The sequence below is a fragment of the Lactuca serriola genome, chromosome 8, assembly GCF_051521515.1.
Source record: "Lactuca serriola cultivar US96UC23 chromosome 8, Lser_US96UC23_V15, whole genome shotgun sequence".
In the NCBI taxonomy this organism is placed as follows: Eukaryota; Viridiplantae; Streptophyta; class Magnoliopsida; order Asterales; family Asteraceae; genus Lactuca; species Lactuca serriola.
In genome coordinates, this window is record NC_136415.1 from 70,546,401 (window position 1) to 70,569,044 (window position 22,644).

The 22,644-nt window shown below is 32.9% G+C and overlaps 1 long non-coding RNA gene across 3 annotated transcripts; it reads left to right on the forward strand.

The window, feature by feature from the left end:
• The first annotated feature begins 14,833 nt into the window (after nucleotides 1-14,833).
• Nucleotides 14,834-17,558, forward strand: LOC145070665 (uncharacterized). 3 transcript variants are annotated; one of them, XR_013690032.1, is made up of 3 exons: nucleotides 14,834-15,416; nucleotides 15,773-16,250; nucleotides 17,126-17,558. It is a non-coding gene; the product is annotated as an uncharacterized LOC145070665 (long non-coding RNA). The 3 variants fall into 3 exon arrangements; XR_013690031.1 differs by having other exon boundaries at nucleotides 16,106-16,250; XR_013690030.1 differs by having other exon boundaries at nucleotides 14,834-16,250.
• The last annotated feature ends 5,086 nt before the right edge of the window (nucleotides 17,559-22,644 follow it).

Genomic DNA, 22,644 nt, shown 5'->3' on the forward strand with positions numbered 1-22,644 from the left:
GAAAATGACTTGTCCTTTAGCAACAAAGCAATTTGTATAAGATCATACAAATTCATCAATGGAAAATCTGCTATGGTGAAGCCACACACTTTTCCACTTGATCTGATCACCGTGTATCTGAGATTCTGAATAACTTCTTCAAAAACTACATCTCTTTTGATACTGATAACTTTCTTTATTTTCTCCAGTGACCAGACCTCTTCAGGTGCTTTTCCCAATACTGTATGAAAACGAATTTTCAACTTTTTCCCTTCATCAGCATCTTTACACTTAACATTTCCTTTGAATTGAGACATGATGAACATCATATCATTCATAGGAAAATCCAGCTGACTTGAATCAAAATTAGTGATCACATAGCTTTTCTTTGGAATCTTCTCAAATGAGTATATGTGATCAAACATAACTCTGGCTTCAATTGTTTCATAATTGTGTTGCTTTGATGGATCTCCTTTATCATGCTTTGATGGATCTTGAGCACGAATAGTCATAATGCTCTGAAGTTGTCTCATCTTTTCTACTTCAGCATCAATTTTAGCTTTCTTTTCTTCTTTGGTCTTTTCTACCAAGATCCCTTTACCTCTATCTTTCGAAGCTGTCTCAGTTATCACAGTCTTCAATTTTGAAGCACTACCAGTTGATTCACCAATAACAACACCTTTCAAAACTGGTCTTGTCATTGGGGTTGTAGTAATCACAGTCGAAGTAACTGGACCAGCTGAAACTATTATTGGCTTTGTAGTAGAAACTTTCGAAGGAAATACCTTTCCCACCACCTTCACATCAGTCTTGATTTCTTGGCTTTCTTTGGTATTTTCCCCAGCCTTCGTAGATTTTATCTTCTTTTCTCCCCCTTGCACCCCTGTGAAAGCAGGTGGGGCATCCGATACTGCTGGAAGAAGGTTGGATATGCGAATGAGAGGTGATAATTGTTTGTGCAAGATTGCTTCGAATTGCACAAATTTCTGGGATAGAAATTCTGGAGTAATGAGAGAGGATGACACTAGTCTGACTGATAACTCCTTCAGTTCCTTTAACAAAGTAACCAAATCACCAAAATGTTTTGCAGCCTGTTCAGAAAGATTGATGACCTGAGGATTCATTGTTTTATATAGCTTGACAAATCTAGTGACAGCATCACAGATAATGTCAACTTTTTGATTGATGGATGCATAATCTTGTTGTACAGCCTGAACTTCCTTCTGCATATCTTCTCAAAGTTCTGCAATTTGTAGATTAACATCTTCACGAACTTTCTTGACTTCTTGAACATACAAAACATGCCTTTCTCTCGTGACAACTTTCAATTCCTTCACTTCGTGTAAGAAATCCTTTCTTTGAGAACTCATTCTATTATCATTTGTTTGATCATTAAGATCAACTTTCTCCAACACCCTTGCTTCAGAATCTTGTATCATCCCAGAAACTTTGTTTGTAACACGTCCTTCAAAGACTTTCAACATAGAATCCACCTCCAAACTTGAAACAGATGAACTACCCCCTATATCAGCTTGAGATTGCAAAATCGAATTCAACTTTGAATTTAGAATTTTGAATTGTTTCATGGTCATCAACATGTGATCTGGAAACTCTTCTTCTGTGTCATCAAACTATAATGCTTCAAAGGTTCCTACAAAACCATCAGTATCAGTTTCATTTTCCTTTGTATCATCAACAAGTGAGGTTGATTTTGGTGGATCAGTGGATTGAGATGAAAAGATGAAGTAAAAGGGGTATTGATGATGTTTTCGAAAGTAGGTGAATCAGTGGTAGAGGTAATTGGAGGTAACGACACAATGATTTCAGAAGTTGGAATAACAATACCTTGATCATCACCCTTCGCAGTTTTTGGACTCTCAGTCTTCGCATTTTCAAAACCATCAAGCTTCGCATTATCTGAACCCATAATGACATTTGTATCTATATTAGATACGTTTACATTGATGTCTGAAGTTTGTGTCTCCTTATAAAATGATTCAACATTCGAAACTTCGGGTAAAACTCCCATGGTGTCATCAGCCTTCGAATTGTCAACCACCAAAGTTGCTTCTGGAGTGTCAGGAATGACTTCTTCTTCATCTGTTGAAATATTTCCAAGAATCAACTTTCGTAACTTCTTGGATTTCTTCTGTTGTAAATGCTTTGCCATGTTATCAGCCTGTTGTTTCTTCGAAGATGGAAAAACAGGCGCTAGAACCTCCCTGATAATAACCCCTTGATGTGTGACATGTGATTTACGAACAACATGAGGTGAAACTTTTCGCGAATTTTTAGATTTCACCTTAATTTTTCGAAAAACTCCAGTTTTCGAAGGGATAGTTTCTTTCTCCTGAGTTTCTTAAATTATTGGAGAATCAACCGTTGTATTAACAGCAACTGAAACATCTTGTGGAATAGAGTCATCAACTACTGCAAATTTCTTTTTAGGAGATTTTTGTGTCTTCGTTTTCTTGACTGGTTTCTCAGAAGAACCAGATTCATCTTTTTTTCCTCTCCTTGATTTCTTCTTCTCATTTTCCAATAGAATACCAGTTGGAACTGTGGTATCCATTGTTTGTTTGTATGCCAGAAACACGGAATTAGTAGGATCCACCTTCTTCAGCATTGCATCAGGAATTCTTGCAACCTTCAGAAATATATCTACATCATCAACCACATCCTTCGGAATAGCATATACATGAAAAGTAGCCTTCTCATCATCATTAGACACCAAAATACCCTCCTTGTAAAAATATTGCAAGATCAAGCTCCAGTATCTTGCACACGAAATTCCATGCTTTGCATCAGTATTTTCAACACTTTTCTAGAATTCTGCCCATAATTGCGAAGCATAATCCACCGGTGAGTCGTAGTATAGCCCTACAACCATGGCATATACTTCCATTCGTCCTTTATCAAGACCCACTGTTCTTCCTGTTAAGCATCTTAGGAAGATACCAAACAAAAAATTCCACATACAAGGAAGACTTGACTTCTTGAAATCACTAATTCTTGATAACTGAGGCTGATGTCCCATCTCATTGAACATATGAACAATTTGAGGATAAGTAAATTCCTCATATGGTGGAGTATTGGGGATATCCAGAATTTGACAGAAGAGTTTCTTGGAGAGTTTGACCTTTTTATCATTGATGAGGTTAAACACAATTGCATCAATCGCCTTAGCAACAGAAGCAGTTGAACCAGCCTGAGACAACCAAGAAATTGGTACGGAAAAGGAGTTGAACATCGCCGTGGATAATACTGAACTTTTCAAGGCAGTCACCATCATCTTCAATTCCTTAGGATACTTTGATACGTCACCTTCAACTTGATAGTTAGTACCCTGGATCTTCATAATGGGCATGGAAGTGAAATCATCAGTATTTTGTGAAGGATCAACTTGAACATTAGCAGTCGCCATTGTTTAGGGTTTTGAGAGTTTGAATTTGCAGAGAGAATTAGGAATTTTCTTTTAGAAGTGTAAAGTGACAAAAGACTCATGAACCCCCTTTTATATGTAACCCTTCCGTTTGAATTAAAAGCGGGATAGCATTTAATGAATGTTGACATGGCACCTTAAAAATCGAACCACTACTCCGTAGAAATAGCCATGCCTCAAAAAGTAACTGTCCCATCTCCGTAAAAGTAGGATACGATACTATACGTCATTGAAATACTGCCTGTTTGTTTGCCCCAAGAGAATTGTAACCGTCGGACCCCTTCGGATTGAGGTTAAGCTCTTTCACTTTTGGGATGAAAAGTGAAGTCATATACCAGATGTTTGAAATCATCAGCCTGAGTTGGTATTACTCAGATCCTCAAGGATTTCGTGAGTGCAGTGTTCCAAAGAAAGTTAGACAACAATTTAAAAAAAAATTTGGAATTTTGTGATGTCAAAATTTTATTTGACACAAAGGCAGTTGAATCCCGGGCAAAGATTACTTCATTAATTATCAAGACATATAATCAACAGCTTGTGTGGGTTCCCGTGAAATGCAATCGATAACTTGTTGAAAAGTTTCGAAGGGCATCTTTTGTAAGGCCTCATAGGTGGCTTCGAAAATTTCGTTACATATCAACCTAAACATAAGGTGAGCAATTGTTACAAAAATTACTTGTTTGACCAGTGTAGTCAGTGACAAGTTGGTATTGAAAAATTTTAAAGTAACAAGAATTTGCTAAATAAACTCACACGGAAATCATATTCATGAAAAAAAATTTACTGGATCTTGTTGGGTGACTCACATCATGAGGTTCGAATGTTTGATCAAGACCACACATAAGAAATGAATATGATTCAAAGTTTAGAAAAGAGGTACTGAAACAAAAGTTTTGTAAAATCTGGAACATAGTTCCCCGTCAATTCCTTAAGTGGATAGATTTGTGGGTTTCACTTTAATCACGGTCTCATGATGTTAGATCATAAACACAGAGTTTGATATGTCTAGGTTTTGATTGGTTTTATCAAAGACCTCCAGGACATATCCCTTCGTATTTGAGTGAGATAGAATTTTTGTTGAAAAAAGATTGGTGTAAGAAACGAAGTGTACCTCTGTTATATTTGGACAAAACAGGAAACTCTTAACTCACATGAGAAGAGTCAGGTAGCTCAGGACACTAATGTGAATACAAGCCTGATTGGGAAGAAATCTTCATATGAAAATTTCATTAAGGCTTTCTTTTATACACATAGAATCATTGGATGCTTAAGTCAACATACAACAACATGCTTCTAGGGACATCTTAACTAGTTCTGATTGATTAATGTTTAAAGATGCGAAAGAACGTGATATACCTGACCCTAGAAAAGCAAACAATGAAGTCTTCGTGTAATTATGAGGATCTGCATCACAGTACCAAAAAAATTTAAAAGAAAAATATTTTTGTTGTTTTTAATTTTTCAAAAATAAAGAACATAACAAAGAGAATCTTTTTGAGTTTTTGATTTTTCGAAAATAAAATAACAACACAAAATTTTTTTTATTTAATAGAAAAGAACAAAACAAATGAAAAATATTTTTGATATTTTTGAATTTTCGAAAATAACAAAACAACACAAAAATATAAAGGATACTGAGTGCAAACACACGAAGAGTTTGTATGTCCTCCCAAATGACAAACGTACGAATACAAAGCGTACGAAGAGTTGACTATGAGCAGTAACCGCTGAACGTTGAATCTCCTCTAAAGTGACAAACGTACGAATACGAAGCGTACGAAGAGTTGACCGTGAACAGTAACCGTTGAACGTTGAACGAATTTGCCTTGAATTGTATTCAGCGCCTCTGAATGATTTCTGAATAACCATTATCCTTCACTTTTGTGTAAAAGAGAGTTTCCATTAATCATTCCCAATCCTTCCAAAATGCAAACAAATGATTTTTCATCCAAAGCTTTTGTGAAAATATCAGCAAGCTGATCCGTTGTTTTCACAAAATGGACTTCAATATTGCCTTCCTCCACATGATCTTTTATAAAATGATAATGAAGAGCAATGTGTTTAGTCTTCGAATGCTGCACAGGATTATGACAAATTCTTATTGCACTTTGTGAATCACAATATAATGTAATCTTTTTCATATTAATTGCATAATCTCTTAATTGACTTTGAATCCAAATTATCTGTGATGTGCAAGCAGTAGCTGCAACATATACAGCTTCAGCAGTGGAAATTGAAACACATGTTTGTTTCTTTGATTGCCAGCTAACCAACTTTCCACCTAGTAACTGACAACCACCACTTGTGCTTTTTCGATCAAGATTACAACCTCCCAGATCGGCATCGGAATATGCTTGAATGAAGAATCCTGTTTTCGAAGGATACCACAATCCTATTGAAGTTGTGCCTTTAAGATAACGAAATATATTCTTTACAGAAATGAGATGTGGTTCTCTCGGATTTGATTGATACCTAGCACAATTACAAACAGAAAACATGATATCAGGTCGACTAGCTGTTAAATAAAGTAATGCTCCAATCATGCTCCTGTATAGTGTATGATCAACAGAGGGTTTATCTAACGAAGGAGTTAGTTTGACACCCGTTGCCATTGGAACTCGTAACTTTGTGCTATTTGTCATCCCAAATTTTTCAAGCAGATTCTTCATATATTTTTCTTGATTGATATATATTCCTTCTCTTCTTTGACAAATATTTAATCCAAGAAAATTGTTTATCTTACCCATCATGCTCATTTCGAATTTACTCTTCATTAAGTCTTCGAAATCTTTAGACAGAGCAAGGTCAGTAGAGCCAAAAATAATATCATCAACATAAATTTGAACAAGCATTAGGTGATTCCCAACTTTCTTTCGAAATAACGTGGGGTCAACTGATCCTTGTTTAAATTTAGATTGCTTCAAAAACAAAGTTAAAGTTTCATACCATGCTCTTGGTGTTTGTTTTAACCCATAAACAGCCTTATCTAAAATATAAACATGATCAGGATGTTCTTCGTTAATAAAACCCGGGGGTTGTTCCACATAAACAGTTTCTTCAAGTTCGCCATTTAAGAAAGCACATTTGACATCCATTTGATAAACATCAAAATCTTTGTGAGCTGCATAAGACAAAAAGATACGAACCGCCTCGAGTCTTGCAACAGGGGAAAACGTTTCTTCGTAATCTATTCCTTCTTGTTGAGAATATCCTTTTACAACAAGCCTGGCTTTGTTTCGAATAATATTTCCATCTTTGTCGGATTTATTTTTAAAAATCCATTTTAATCCGACAACTGAAACATTTTCAGGTTTAGGAATTAATCTCCAAACCTTGTTTCTTTCAAATTCCGACAATTCAGCTTGCATAGCAACAACCCAATCAGAGTGTTCCAATGCAACCTTGAATGTCTTTGGTTCGATTTTAGAAATAAAAACATTAAATATACACAGCTCTTGATGGTTATTTAATACCTCATTCTTCGCACGAAGTTGTGCTCTTGTCAAAACACCGTCTTGTGGATTTCCAATGATTTGAATCTTAGAATGATGTCTTGTCCATTTCTCCATTGGAGGATAAGCTGGATCAAAATCCAAAGGTGCATCTTCGTATATCTCTTCATTTTCAGATCCAACAATAGAACAAACATCATAAACATCACGAAGATTTTCATTATTCGCAAATGGCTCCCCCTCAACAATATGCTCCTCCTCAATAGAATGCTCTCCCTCAACCAGAGTATTCGAATCCAAGTGCTCCCCCTCTACTTGATCATTAGGCAAATTCTTATTATTTTCTTGAGGAATAGATGTTGAGTCATCAGAAAGCTTCGAAACTTCAGGAATGTGATTATCGTTGGCATTTATTTCAACATTCATAGCATTATCTGAAACATCAAAAATCAAATCATAATCAGTATCATCCATGTGTAAAGATTCAGTTTCAACTTGTGTTTCTTGTAAGATTGGTTGATTTGCGAATATTTGGGCATTTTGTTTGATGTGATAATCATCGAATGTAAGATTGAAAGTTCCTTCCACTTTTCGTGTTCTCTTGTTTAATACACGATAGGCAACAGAGTTGTGTGAATATCCAAGAAAAATGCCTTCATCTGCTTTTGGCTGAAACTTCGAAAGTTGATCCTTGAGATTCATAATGAAGCACCTACAACCAAAAACATGGAAAAATTTTACATTAGGTTTTCGATTATTGAGAATCTCATATGGAGTTATGTTAAATCGGCGATGTATGAATGATCGATTCTGAGTAAAACATGCAGTAGAAACTGCTTCAGCCCAAAGATACTGTGGAAGATTCGCATATGCCAACATTGTTCTAGCAGCTTCGCATAATGACCGATTTCTTCGTTCAACTACACCATTTTGTTGTGGTGTATAAGGAGATGAGAAATTATGTGAAATTCCTTTTTCCACCAAAAGTGAATCAAGAACTTGATTCTTGAATTCAGTTCCACGATCACTCTTTATTTTACGAACATGCTTTTTCAAGGTGATTTCCATTTTCTTGATAAAGTCAATCATGATTTGTGATACTTCAGATTTTAACATGAGAAAATACACCCACGTAAACCTTGAAAAATCATCAACAATAACTAGAATGTACCGTTTCTTGTTTAGTGTAGAGACTGTTAATGGACCACATAAATCAATATGTAAAAGCTCCAGTGGTTCAACAATCTTTGAATCAGTTGTTATTGGATGACCTTGTTTATGTTGTTTACTGACTTCGCAAGCTGTGCACAAAGAATCATTATCAAATTTAAGAATGGGTAAACCTCTTACCAAATCCTGAACGACGAGTTTGTTGATGTTTCGAAAATTGAGGTGAGAAAGTCGTCTATGCCACAACCAACTTATATCAGAAGCAGCTTTCGAAAGCAAACATACAGCTGGTTTACCTACAATTGGATTGATATCCAATGTAAACATATCACCTTTTTGCTTTGATTTGAGTAAAACTTCTTTGGTGTCAACCTTCGAAATTATACTTCCCTCTTCGTTAAAAAAAACTTGATTGCCAGTGCCCACAACAAGTTGTGATACACTTATCAAGTTTTGTTGTAATCCTTCCACATACGCAACACGATTCACAGTAAATTGCCCATTCGTAATCTTTCCATATCCTTTGACCTTACACTTTTTGTTGTTCCCAAATTTAACCACTCCTGCATTTTCCAAGCTTCGAAAATCTCATAAATTCTCCTTCTTTCCAGTCATGTGACGAGAGCAACCACTATCAATGTACCATTTGTTGTCATATTGCTCGTCACATAGTACCTGCGATTAATGAAAGAATTTAGGTACCCAAGGCTTTTTGGGTCCTTGAAAATTAGATTTGATATGAAAAGATGAACTTTTAACCTAGTCACAAACTCTAGTTTTGAGACTATTAATTAAGTCTACTTCTGCATTTAAAGGGACTGAAACATAAGTATTTGTCAACTTCGTATGTTCACTGACCATACCCTTCGCATTGTAAGTTTGTGATACAACAGTCTTTGCTTTTGTGACTGGTTTCCAGGCTTTGATAGATATATTCGAATCCTTGGAGGATGAACTCCCATTTAATGATGTATTCACATACTTGTCATATGCTTCGTGTATCTGCTCATTTGAGAATTTGCTCGATTGATACATTTTTCCTTTTCCTTCGAGCCAATGATCAATATTCCTTTTTGAAGTAATGCCTTTTTCATACGAAGCTTTCAAAGTTTGTTTCTTCGTGTGATTAGGAAATTTTGGCTTTTGAGGAATAAAATCGACTTTAGGGTTTGAAAGATATGACTCTCTATAAGATCTGCTAACAGGTATTTGAAAAAGTTGACTTTTTGAATTTAAAGAAAATTGTTTTTCATCCTTTTTCTGAAAATTGTTCCTTGAACGTGTTGTTTTTGAAACTTTCAAAAATTTTGATTGATTATTCATTTTATACTTTGATTGAAAAACTTGTTTAGTTGACTTGTTTTCAGACACTAGCTTGTTTGTATTATTAAGACCCATCTTTCTATTTGAAACGGTTGTTGACTTCTTATCTGAAAAAGATTTTGTTGTTGCCTTTTTGAAACAACAAAATTTCTTTCTTGCTTGCCTTTTGAAACATTATTATCTTTTGAAAATTTGGCAATTTGTTCTTTGAATTCCTTTGAATTTAATTTTAAAACATCTTCATTTGCTAATTCAACAATTTTATTTACTTGTTTTTCAATTTTAGAGTTTTCAACTTGTTTGATTTTTTCTTTTACGACTGTTGACTTTTCAACCCGTCTTCTTTTTGGTTTTTGTCTGTGGAAAATATAAGAATTTTTGGTTAGGTTATTTTCAGTCATGCTCTGATTTGCGAAGAAACCTTCATCTGTTGTTTTCAAGTTGTCTTCATCAACAAGGTTTTTGAATTCAGGCTTTACATTTTCATCATTGCCTGATGTTACGAAGACTTGGTTTGGAAAAACAACATCATCAGTGCATTTGAACATTGGGTACACAACAGTGTTTGTTTCTAAGTAATGAGCACCCTGTTCAGTTAACACTTTTTCAAATTTCTGTGTATCTCCATACACTTGATCCACAACCATTCGAGGAATTTCTTCGTCTTTTGAAACTTCCTTTTTCTTCGTTTGTTTTCTTTCTTGTTCATCATCACTATCATCTATTTGACTATCTCTCACTTCCACAAAGTTCATATCATAAACTTTCGAAGTTGAAGGTTGATCCGTGTCAATATTAACCAACAAATCCTTAACTTTTTCCTTCCCTTTAGATGATGATGTCACATTAATAATAGACAACTGAGAACAATCAACATCCTCAAGATCACTAATTTCACTAATATTGTTAGAATTATCCTCAATATCAGCAAAATTTGATTGAGAATCAGATGTTGATTTTTCAGCTCTTTTCAAAATTTGAATTTGTTCAGACTTAGTTAAAGTTTCATTTACAATGTTAACCAAATCAGTTGTATCAAGACATTCATGAACATTAACAATTCCATATCTATATCTATCATTTGGAACTTTGTTAAAATCAGCAATTTCCTTTTCACAATCATACGAAAGATTATCTACTTTAGCTCTCTCAAAAGCTAAAAATGGCTGCAATTTTCTATGTTGTTCTTTACTGATTTCGCATGAATGATGTAATTCTGTCAATTTACCATATAATCTTTTTTCTGAATTACAGTAGATATTCCTTTGAGCTAACAACATTTTAGAGTCCCTAGATAGATTATCTCTATCTACCATACTATTCGTTATTTAAAGTTCTAAACATTCAATTTTAGCAATTTTTACATCAAGTTTCTTCTTTGTCTCTAGCAACTGATCAGACAGCTTCTTAGCCTCATTGCTAGCATATACCACGATTGAATCAAAATAAGTAACCGTATCATCAAAATAAACTAATTCAGAATTATATGCATGTAATGGAATATTAAAAGATTCAAGAATATTACGTACCTTTGTGGTCATTGGAGACTTATCAGCTATTTTAGATACGAAGCATCTCCCATGCACTTCGCATTCCTCTTCATCCGACTCTTCCTCCATCTTAGCAAACATTGCTCCATGAGTTGGGTTTCGCATTTCATCATCATCTGATCCAGACGACCAGATTTGATATGTATCATCCTCTTCTTGTTCACCATGAGCAACCAATGAGAGATTCTTTGTCTTTGTACATATCTCCTCCAACTTTTCCATATAGTATGCTTCATCTTTTGTCTTATTCTTCTTCTCTTCTCTCTTCCTCAACATGCAGTCATTAGCCAAATGATTAGGCCCATTGCAGTAATGACAATCCAAGCCAGTATCTCCCTTCAACTTTTTCTCAGTTTTTCCTTCAGCAATCTTCGAATCTTTCTTCTCTTCCTTCTTCTTCTCATCCACAACACTCTTACTTCCAAAATTTCCTTTTGTTTCCAATGACTTTGCCTTCGAATTAAATGGCTTTTTAAAAAACTTTTTCACATGATTGTTAGAATAAAAAGCAATCACTTCATCATCAGAATTCATGATGAATCCTTCGTCTTCGTCAGAACCCTCTCTTTCAGTTTCTCTTTCAGAAATTTTCGAAACCAATGCCAGTGGACCACCCAAGCTTGCCTTTGTCTCTTCAGCAATTTCATTCACTTCACTTTCATGTGACTTCAATTGATTGTAAACATCATTCAGAGTTGATGTATCAAAACTCTGTTGATTTTTAACCATCATGCTTACACTACGCCATTCTTTACGAAGACCCATCACAAAAATCAAATTGTATTCCATGGCTGAACGGGTGATTCCATATCGGTTGCAACGATATATTAATTCATTAAGACGATCATAGTAAACTTCTATGGTTTCAACATCTTTTTTCTTGAAGTCTTTCAGTTCCACTAGACATTGTTTGACTGAACTGATTTTAGTTTTCTCATTTCCCTGGAATTTATCCTTCAAATTGTTCCAGATCTCCTTTGCAGTAGTACACGATCTCACGTAATTGTACACAACACGAGGCAAAGCACCTCGCAACTCCCTCCTACATCTCTTCTCTAGTTGTTTCAGACGAGTAGTTTGATTTTCAACTTCAGAATTTGATGAAGATGATCCGATGGGCTGAACATTAGCAAGAGGATTAACATCACCAGAAATGCAATCCCATAGTTCTTCATCCAGACCATTGAGATAGTCTTGCATACGATCTGCCCATTGATCATAATATTTGGGAATCAACATTGGAATTTTAGTGGATGAGCCTAACAAATGAGAAAACGAAGTCATTGAATTGAGATTGAATGACGCCATTGATGAACAGAAGAAAACTTTGAGAATTTGAAGAAAACTTTGAGAATTTATCAACAAACTAGATGATTCAAGTCAAAATCACTAGCAGAATACTCGATTCAATGATTCAATAGCATAATTGAATCACAGACTGAGATTTAAACCAAATTTTCACTTTTCACAAAAGTGCGGAAACTTTTAAACCGGACAACTGATTTAAAAACTTTGAAAAAAATGAAAATCAGATCAGAGATATGATTCCTGCTCTGATACCAATTGATGAATCGTGAATTCGAGAATGAAATTAATCAAAGTATGAATCAATGAAAGTAAGAGAGATTTGCACGAGGATGTAAATAGAATCTGTTTTCAGCTCAATATTATGCTTTTTGTTTACAGAGAATTCTTAGACAAAATCTGTAAAACCTTATCTACTCCTCTAGTAAAGACTCCTATTTATAGGAGAACAAAGCATACAAAAAATATACTAAGGACTAAGCGTGAAGCGCACTGAATACATTTCCTTAGTAAAATAAATACATAACATACGAAGACACTAAACATACGAAGACATGAAACCCTTCATATGACAACCTACACCCTTCGACTTATTACAACATTTTTACTCTTACAAGTCTATTTGTTCGCTTTTCAAATTTCAAATCTTCTAATATTTAAGCAATGTCAAATTTGGTAAACTTATTTAAATTCAAATCCCCTTATATTTGACTATGTCAAATCGAAAATTATGGAAGGTATTAGACATTATATCATGAATAAATCAATGTCCTTGATTTTTTTCTTCAAAACCAAATTTCAATCATTTATTTATGGAATGGTTCTTTTTAGTTCGACAAGATGGTTGACAAATTAAGAAGTGTGCCTCTCCCTTTCCCATATCTATGCACCCAATTGTTTTACGGAGTGACCTCAACCGGTTGTGACAGTTATGGACCACCCTCAACACTCCCTCATCACACCAAAGTGCTTACTACACAAGATTTTTAGGATATTGAGATAGAAGACCCAGCACCTCAGATGGATATCCCAGCCTCAGCCTCAACAGGACCGCCACCTACAAGTGCCTCACCTGCAATTAAAGATTCCTCTGTTTGGTCAAAAAAACAAAGGAGGAAAACGAAATGCACCCAAGACACACTAGATGATGACATAAGAGAAGTTGGAAAGGAAATTTTCAAGACTCTATAGGCGTTCACGCAAGGAAATAAACTTGACAAGGTGATGAGCGAATGTATGGAGAAATTGGAAGGATTGGAGTGGGAAAATTTGATTTGAAGTACGCCAGTGCTGTTATGCTATTGGCTGAAAATGCTGGTAATAAGAAAATCTGGTTACGCCCCAAGTCTTCAAACTTGTTAGCCATGGGTGAAATGTGCGGGAAAGAAGTTTGGATTACTTGGTTGACTTTAGGATCTTTTTGGATTTCTGTTTTATGGATTTATGTTATGATTCATGTTATAGATTTTTATTTTTAGGATTGTTATGTGTTATGGATCTATATTCTTTATATAATAAGTATTACCTTTTATACCAACACTCATATATAATAAATGTGACATTCATTTATAGATAAATATTACTTTTGTGACGCCGCAACCACTCATGGTATTAGGCATTGGTTATTAAAATGTTCTTTGCTTTTTTAAACCAATGCTTATTATTTATTTATTTATTTATTTTTGTATATTTGGTAAATATGTAAATAAAGTCATTGTAATTTCATTTATTTCAAAAATAATCTCTAACTTTTTAAAGATAAAACCACTAGTGGTTTTTTATTTTTGCAAAAAAGTATTATCCGATTAACTCACGTTGACTTTTTTTTTTCAATATTATGGTTATTATGTGGAAGGTAAGTTGGATTGTTGTGTCAAAGTGATCTTGCAATTGTATTAACATTGTACTTTATTGTTTATTTCCAATGTTAAAAATGATGTTATTACAGCGTTGGTTTCTGGGTAATTCCAGTTGTGGTTTTTGATCATACATTTGTGTACAAATTCATAATGCCATTATATGTATTACATGTTTTTTTTGGCATTCCAGTTTGACCGAATTTACAAATATATGACAAATGTATGCATCTCATTTTGCATTCAAGTTCCATATTATATACATACATATGCATATGAAATTTATGACATTTTTTTTCAACCATGTAATTTGCCTGCATACATGTGTATGAAATATATATATATATATATATATATATATATATATATATATATATATATATATATATATATATATATATATATATATATAGAGAGAGAGAGAGAGAGAGAGAGAGAAGATTACATGAATGGTCCCTATAGTTTGTGCCTTTGTGGTAATTTGCGCATTTGGTCCCTAACTTATTTTTCTAACTCGGACCGTCCCTACTGTTTGTTTTTGTTTCCCGTTTGGTCCCTATCTAACATAAAAAGACTATTTTGCCCTTACTGGTTTTTTCTACAATTTATTTATTTTTTATATAATCTCCGTACTTAATAAAAACCTCTCCTATATGCCACTTGTCATTTTTTTAGACTTCATTTTGCCACGTGTCCTCTTTTTGTTTAACCCAAAATTTGTTTTCCCACTCATCTTCCCTTCCTTTGTTAACGGATGTCATCCCAAAAAACCAGGGATCCTAATTTAAAACCTTAGCTGTTATCCAATAAATCAGGAATCCTAATTCATCTCGCAATTTCTATATTTATACTATGCATTCCATTCAGGCCTTTCAAAATCAACAATCAACATCCACAAATTGATCCATTCCGATTTTGAAACGGCTTCAATTTTCTTTTGTGTCTTCTTCTTCTTCATGTACTGAATGTGTTAATTTGTAGGTTTTTGGGTTCGGACTTTTCTCGATCAGGGGAAGGTTTTTGGGTTAGGAATTTTCTCGATCAGGGGGAAGGTATTGTTTTTAAGGTTATCGACACATCTATAGTTTCTATAATTGAAAATTTTAATACCCCGTCCTCCATATCTATACTATGTGTTTCTTCCTTCGATTCGGGTATCTCGTTGGATTAGTAGGTTTTTATTCACCTGCTTCATGGTAGAAAACTAGAAACATTATCAATAGGAAGAGACTATTCCACTATCTTTTTTTCTCTAAAAACCCTAGCCATTGTCGCTAATCGTCTTGATAAGGGAAAAAGAACCGGCATACCTTCTTCTTGTATGCAAAAATCAGCAAAGGTTAGTCTTATATCTCTTTTTTCTATTTGAACCCTAAAATGTTCATATGTTGTTTCTTTTTTGTCTAACGCTTTGGAGGAACACAATAGACTGGTGCAATCTACTCTCTTTCTCCTTTGTGTTACATCCCACTCTTTCCAATTTTCCCTTCTAATTAGACGGTATCATCATCTTCCTTGCTGCCCTATCTGAATTGACCATGTTTTCACACTGATTCAAAGTTTCAATATATCAATATTCTGTCTATCATCTTCTATTTTAGTTTTTTTATGAGCTTCTTGCAGGATATCTATTTCATATATTCGATCACCTCAAATTAATATATCAATACTAGCTCATCTTCTTGGTGCTTGTAGATATGTTTCTGGAAACACCCACTTCGAAGCTCACTTTGGCTCTAGAGATGTTTTTGATTAGTTATCAGATTTATTGGCATTCAAATGAGAGTGCTCTTGCTGGAAATATCAAATTAAAGACAAAGCAAAACATATCCAAAATAATTTTTTGTGTGTGAGCTGTTGGTTTGATATGGTATTATAATAAGATTGTTCGTCCAATGAGATTGCACTTGCTAGAATATTCAGTTACCTTGATACATATTAAGATTTTTTCCTTATGTTTTTAGACATATACTTGAGAAGTTGTCATAATTTATTTTTATTATTTTTCAATTTGTTTTTTGTTTACAGAACTTTCTTATACAATGAAAGGAATCCCAAAAATGCAAAGTATATAGCTTTCTGGAGTAAAAAAGATGGGACCTCTTGCCAGATTTTGATGTATATAACATTGGGGTACTTGCACTGGAAGTGATCAAAGGAGAGCATCCAATAGGTATTATTATTATTATTATTATTATTATTATTATTATTATTATTATTGCATTGGGAATATTTATTGTCAATGAAAGTAAGAAAGAGTGGAAAATGAAAGTTATACAGGAAATCCTTAAGAGCAAATGGTCATGTATTTGTAATTTATAATGAATCTAAATTCACAGGTTACAAAATAGGTAGAGTAGTTATGGGTCAAAACAATTGTCACTAATCCATTATCCATTTTTTTTACTTTCAACATCTTTATATGTTACTATAAAGACTTATTAAAATTAATAACCTAGTTTTTAATAGAACTAATATTTGGTAGAATTGTTAATTTTATTTCCTTCGTTTTCAACCACATCTTTGAAGTGTAATACGTCTTATGGTAGAATGAATTTCTTAAAAAAAAATAATTTTTATGTGCTTAAGACCACATTAAATGCATAAATAGAATGGAGCTTCCCTGTTTAAGTGGTACCATGGGCATTTTTGTCTTTTTGACATTTCTTAAATTTGTATATGGTTTTTGATTTGATTCATTTTTTACTCACTTTGATATATGTTTGATTCATATTAATTCCAGTACACCACCATTACTCTTAATACCGAAGATTGGGTCACATACTTTATCTCTTAGCACATTCTTTTTTGCTAAAAAATATTTATTGCTCTTCCCTCACCGATGTCCCCTTTCTCCCTCTCCATGTTGCCTTAATCTTTAGGGTTGATTTGAATTCAATTCTGTATTTTTTTCTTCTTCAGTGATTCAGGTTTTTTTTTTATCATCCCTGAAACCACCGCTCATCATCCGTTGGATGGTTTAACCGTCGGTTTTGGTTTTGGGTGTTCAGAAGATTAATTTTCTTTTTTCGTTTGTGATTCTTGCAGATTTATCTACTGTTTGTAGGTTTGAGCCTGAGGAAGAAAGTCAAGGACATGGCCTCAGGGAGAAAGTGAATGGCATGGATTTAAAAGAGTCTAAGCACATATTAAGGTATTTTCAGTGTTACCTCCAATGAATGCATACAAATCTATACTTGATTGTGTATACTATTATTCTGTATCTAAAATGTAGACAAATACTTACTTTCTTTTTTGTTGTTGAAATCTATCATTTTTATGTTTGCTATATTCATGTCAACATCTCCAATATCTGCTCTAAATTCCACTACCAAAGTAGCCATCACTAGCTCTGAAGGGCCGGGGAAGGCTAACCCGGTAAAGTTTATAGTTAAGTCTCTGTTGGATTTTTAGAAGATGGGTATATGTATAGAAAATGATTTATTGATTGAGATAAATGTCATTTTCGTCTTTCTGTCAATATGAGAAGCAATGGTGTAAGGGTTGGTAATTAGGTTTATTTTGTTATTTATACTAATAACTATTTGGTATATTTTAGAGATAAGTTTGAAGATTTTGAAAAGGGGAATTATTGGTATAAAAATTTGTGAAAAGGATGGTATTTTCTGGAGCTATTTCATGGTTTATTGATGATATAGATGTTTGTAGAAGCAATTTAATGAAAGGGCAATCTCCATGCTTAATAAAAACCTCTCCTACATGCCACATGTCTTCTTTTAAGCATTGACTTATGCTTAATAAAAACCTCTCCTACATGCCACATGTCTTCTTTTAAGCATTGACTTATGCCACGTGTCTATCTCACCATCATTCTACTCTCTCATTTTCCCGCCCAGTGACTCCCGTCTTCCATCAACATTCAATTTCAATTCCTAAATATTAGCATTTGTAATCAATTGCTTAAATCCCTGATTTCTCTCCATTCAGTTTCCATTCTTTACGCAATCAATTCCAAATCATCGATGGGTTCTTATCTCAAAATCTGTAAGACAATCTTATTCTATTTTCAATCTTATAATGCGTGTTTGCAGTTTATTATCACAAACAATTCGATGGACGAGGTTTATTATGCCACGATTCTCATACTATGGGAAGATTAATATTACTTGGAATTCATTTTGATTCTTGTAACGACATGGGGATTTGTTCTTCGATAATCAAATGAATGGTTGTTCACTAATTTCGTTGCTACATAATTATGTTCATCCATCTCATATTATGCAATCATTATCTGTCCATGATCATTTCAATGTATTTATTGATTTCATGGCATTAACAGATAGGGTTTTATTTTTATATGTTTATTTCTAATCAATTAATTGTCAAGTTCTTTTGTAAGGATTGATTTTTGCTCTACTACTCAAACTATTTAAGTCTCGAATGGGAAACATGGTGATTCCCACAGAATATTAATGATCATGAAAGCCTCTTTTGTACAATTTCTTAATTACCCTAGAAAAGAAAAGATACCCACAATTTCTTAATTATTCATTTTAAGACATTGATACACATAAGAAATTATTTTATAAAGTGTAGGGTTATAAGATTTTATTAAGAATATGGCTCTAATAGGAAAAACCGAAAGTGGAATAGTAAAAATAATTAAAAAATTATATATGACCTCACTAAGAAAATAAATAGAAATACCAAAACATGAAAAATATAAGTAAGTTAACGGTAGGGGTAATATGGTCTTTATTTAATTTAGAAATGCTATAATCATACTCAATGTAATCACCATTACACCAATCTAATTTTTATATTAGTAAATATAAAAAAAATAATAAACACATAGTATATTGAAAATTTTAAATAACCAAAACAATTACAAATAAGAGTAATGTCATAAACATATGCCATTGTCCTATTAGGAATGTCAATACTTGGTATAATGTAACAAAAAAGGGCATAAGTGTCCAGATCTGTTAATAAAAAATATGCATATTTTTTATTAGTATATAACACATAAACAGAAAAAAAAGAATAAAAACAATATAAATAAGAGTAATGTCATAAACATATGTGAAAGTAGGTTGCCCTATTAGGATTAATGTCATTGAATAACACATAATTATAAATTGAAGAGCGCAATAATTTTAGTTTTTTGTTATAAAAGGGCATAATTGTCCATTTCTTTTACAACAAAATACTGGAAAACTATTTTCTATTAAAATATAAAACATAAACAAATTTTTTTAAATAAACAAACAATTACAAAATAAGATTAATGTCATAAACATTTGCAAAAGTAGGTTGCCCTAATAGGCATGCCAATAGTTGGTTTAATGTAACAGAGAAGGGCATAAGTGTCCAGATCAGTTAATAAAAAGAAAAAAAAGAATAAAAACAATATAAATAAGAGTAATGTCATAAACATATGCGAAATTAGGTTGCCCTGTTAGGATTAATGTCATTGAATAACACATAATTATAAATTAAAGAATGCAATAATTTCAGTTTTTTGTTATAAAAGGGCATAATTGTCTATTTATGTTACAACAAAATACTGGAAAACTAATTTTTATTAAAATATAAAACATAAACAAATTTTTTTAAATAAACAAACAATTACAAAATAAGATTAATGTCATAAACATTTGCAAAAGTAGGTTGCCCTAATAGGCATGCCAATAGTTGGTTTAATGTAACAAAGAAGAGCATAAGTGTCCAGATCTGTTAATAAAAAGAAAAAAAATAATAAAAATAATATAAATAAGAGTAATGTCATAAACATATGCGAAAGTAGGTTGCCCTATTAGGATTAATGTCATTAAATAACACATAATTATAAATTGAAGAATGCAATAATTTCAGTTTTTATGTTATTAGAGATATGATGACTTTTTATTTTGTTTTTATGTTTTTAGAGTAGCAGAGAATACCTCAAAATGAATTTTTTTTGTCTATTTTGTTTCAATTTTAGCTTGAGAAACCATAACTGAGCAAACCATTATCAATTTCAAGAGCAATTTCCTTATTAGAATATTGTTGTTCCATTTTTTTTTTCTTTTTATGCCATTGTATTTGGAAAGATCTATACATTTATATTTGTAAAATCTTATTATTTGAAATCCAAATAACTTTAAGTTCATAATCAATTTAAAAGCAAATACAAACAACCCGACTAAATACTAATTTTTTAAAAGGACGTACATATAATAGTTTTTTTTCTTTTTTTTGTAAAAAGTTATGTTTAAGGACCATGAGTTGTCTTGTCATGTCAACATCCAACAAACTATCATATGTCCTAATTGATGTATAAAAAAATTGTAAAAAATTATATTTTGTGTAAATTTTGGTATAGGTTTGTGTGTTTTCATGTATTCTTATATAAAAAAGATGTAGCAACATCTTTAATTTTGTAGATTAGTAGATATGCAGAATGTGCAGGTAAACAACAATTCACCAGCTGGTATTATTGAGGATTATTTAAGAAGCTTAGAATCTGAGACAGTTACATCAAAGGAAAGCACATCAGGGAGTGAATATCATAAAAAGATTCAAAACTATCTACCACAACCTTAAAATGGATTGTGAAAAGAAAATCAAAGAAATGTTTGCCAACATTTCATCTGATCAGCAGTGATTTTGAAGTTAGGAGTTAATAACAGTCTGGTCTCACAATATTTTTGTAACAGGGTAAAGTGATTTTGAAGTTAGGAGTTGATAACTGGAGTCTAAGATGGTATATGATCATGTTCGGGTAGGAGTTTTATAAGATAAATATATGGTGGGGTTCGATAACTATATAACATATTTCTAGAACTACATCGAGGTAAACCAATAACAAAGTAGACTCTGATGTCAAAACTGTTTTTTTTTAACTCGACTTTGATAACAAGCTTTGCCCATTTTAAAATGGAAAGAATTTATTTTATCTGATTCAATTTAATGTTAATTTAATATTTTCTTGAATATATATTACATAAAGACCTTAATTTTTGAAATTGAAAATTGGTGAGTTAGATCATGCAAGTTATATGATTTACTAAAACAATAGAAACTATAATGTTGTAATGGTAATAAATGGAAGTATGATGCTAAAATAAACCAATAAATACAAGTATGATGTTATTTCTTGCATTTGTATAACTTGGCTTATAAGATAACATATGTATGTCTTTAAGATATGTATCCTATACCATACGGTCAATATTGGTTGTTAATCGAAAAAAGCACAACCACATGATAGGTTGTACTATGGATCGCTCTATTAATAGTATGAAAACCAAGAAAAAATTGATAGTAGATTGTAGATGTTTTCATTTCAGCTATTGCTCATGGCCATACACATGTCGATAAGTACAAAAGGCTGCAAAATTATGAGGTATATTAAATGATTGTTATTGTAACAACCAAATGAGCTAAACAAACAAAATTCAATTCCCTCGATATGTCTAATTATCATAGTTATCAATCTCCTAAACACAATTGATTTTGAAAATAAAATTTTAATCCTTTTTAATTGGTTGGTTGTTAGATCTCTCACTAAAATTTAATTTTTGTGGGTTTAGTTTGCAAAATGAGTTATGATGATATATTAAACGAATAAATAAAAAATTATGTTTTTATTTTGTGCATTTAACATAATGTGTTGATTATGAAATGATTTTCGTGTTGTGTGATGTTTTACTCTCACCCGTAGATTCCACGGGTTATAACCTAGTTAGTTATATAATTATTAATATCTAAAGATCCCATCCTCTTTATTCCTCCACCAAAATCACCCCTCATGCGCTTCTTCCATGCTAATTCCTTTCTGCCCGACAATTTCCATTCGACAACTACGTCTTCTTTAGGTAAAATGCCAACAAATACAATCAAATCAAATCAAATACAATTTAATCAAGATACAACCAAATTTTAAACCTCTGTAATCAAATCTGATGAATCTCCTGAAATCAGAAATTTTGGTTTTCTTTCTTGATAAATGTAATAAAAAAACCTGAATTAAATCCATTCCCAATATTTGAAATTTCCATAAAATCTAACCCGATTTCATGGATGTGCAACTCAGTCCCGATCTCTTGGATCTACAACTCTTATCCCAATCTCCCATGATGCGATAGAGAATCAATTTAGATGGAAAATCAGTGACTCTGATCATAGAAATTTTCCAGAAAAAACTTGATACTAGCAGTGATGGGGAGTCGACTGAAGTTTGGAAGAAAATGCAATTGTTACCTTGAATCTCTGATTTTAGATGACAAATCCTTGAATCGTTGATTGTGCAGTTTGATTTTTTAGATTGGTTTTTTTGTGGTTTTTGGTATCGATGGTATTTGAGAGGGAAAGGGATGGTCTGAATTTGGAACAGAGGTTGAGGGGTGAAGATGTCGGACATAGGGCGGCAGTGGGAGCGCCGACGAAGATGGACCTACATGTTGTTGATGGTTCAGTGGAGAGGATATGAAAGATCGTTAGGGTCTCTTTTCCGGGCTGCAGTAGCAGCGGCCGGTGTCCCTTTTCTAGGTTGTAGCAACGACAACAGAGGGGTGATGATAATAGATGGTCGTCGGCCATTGGAAAGAACAAGAAAACATCAT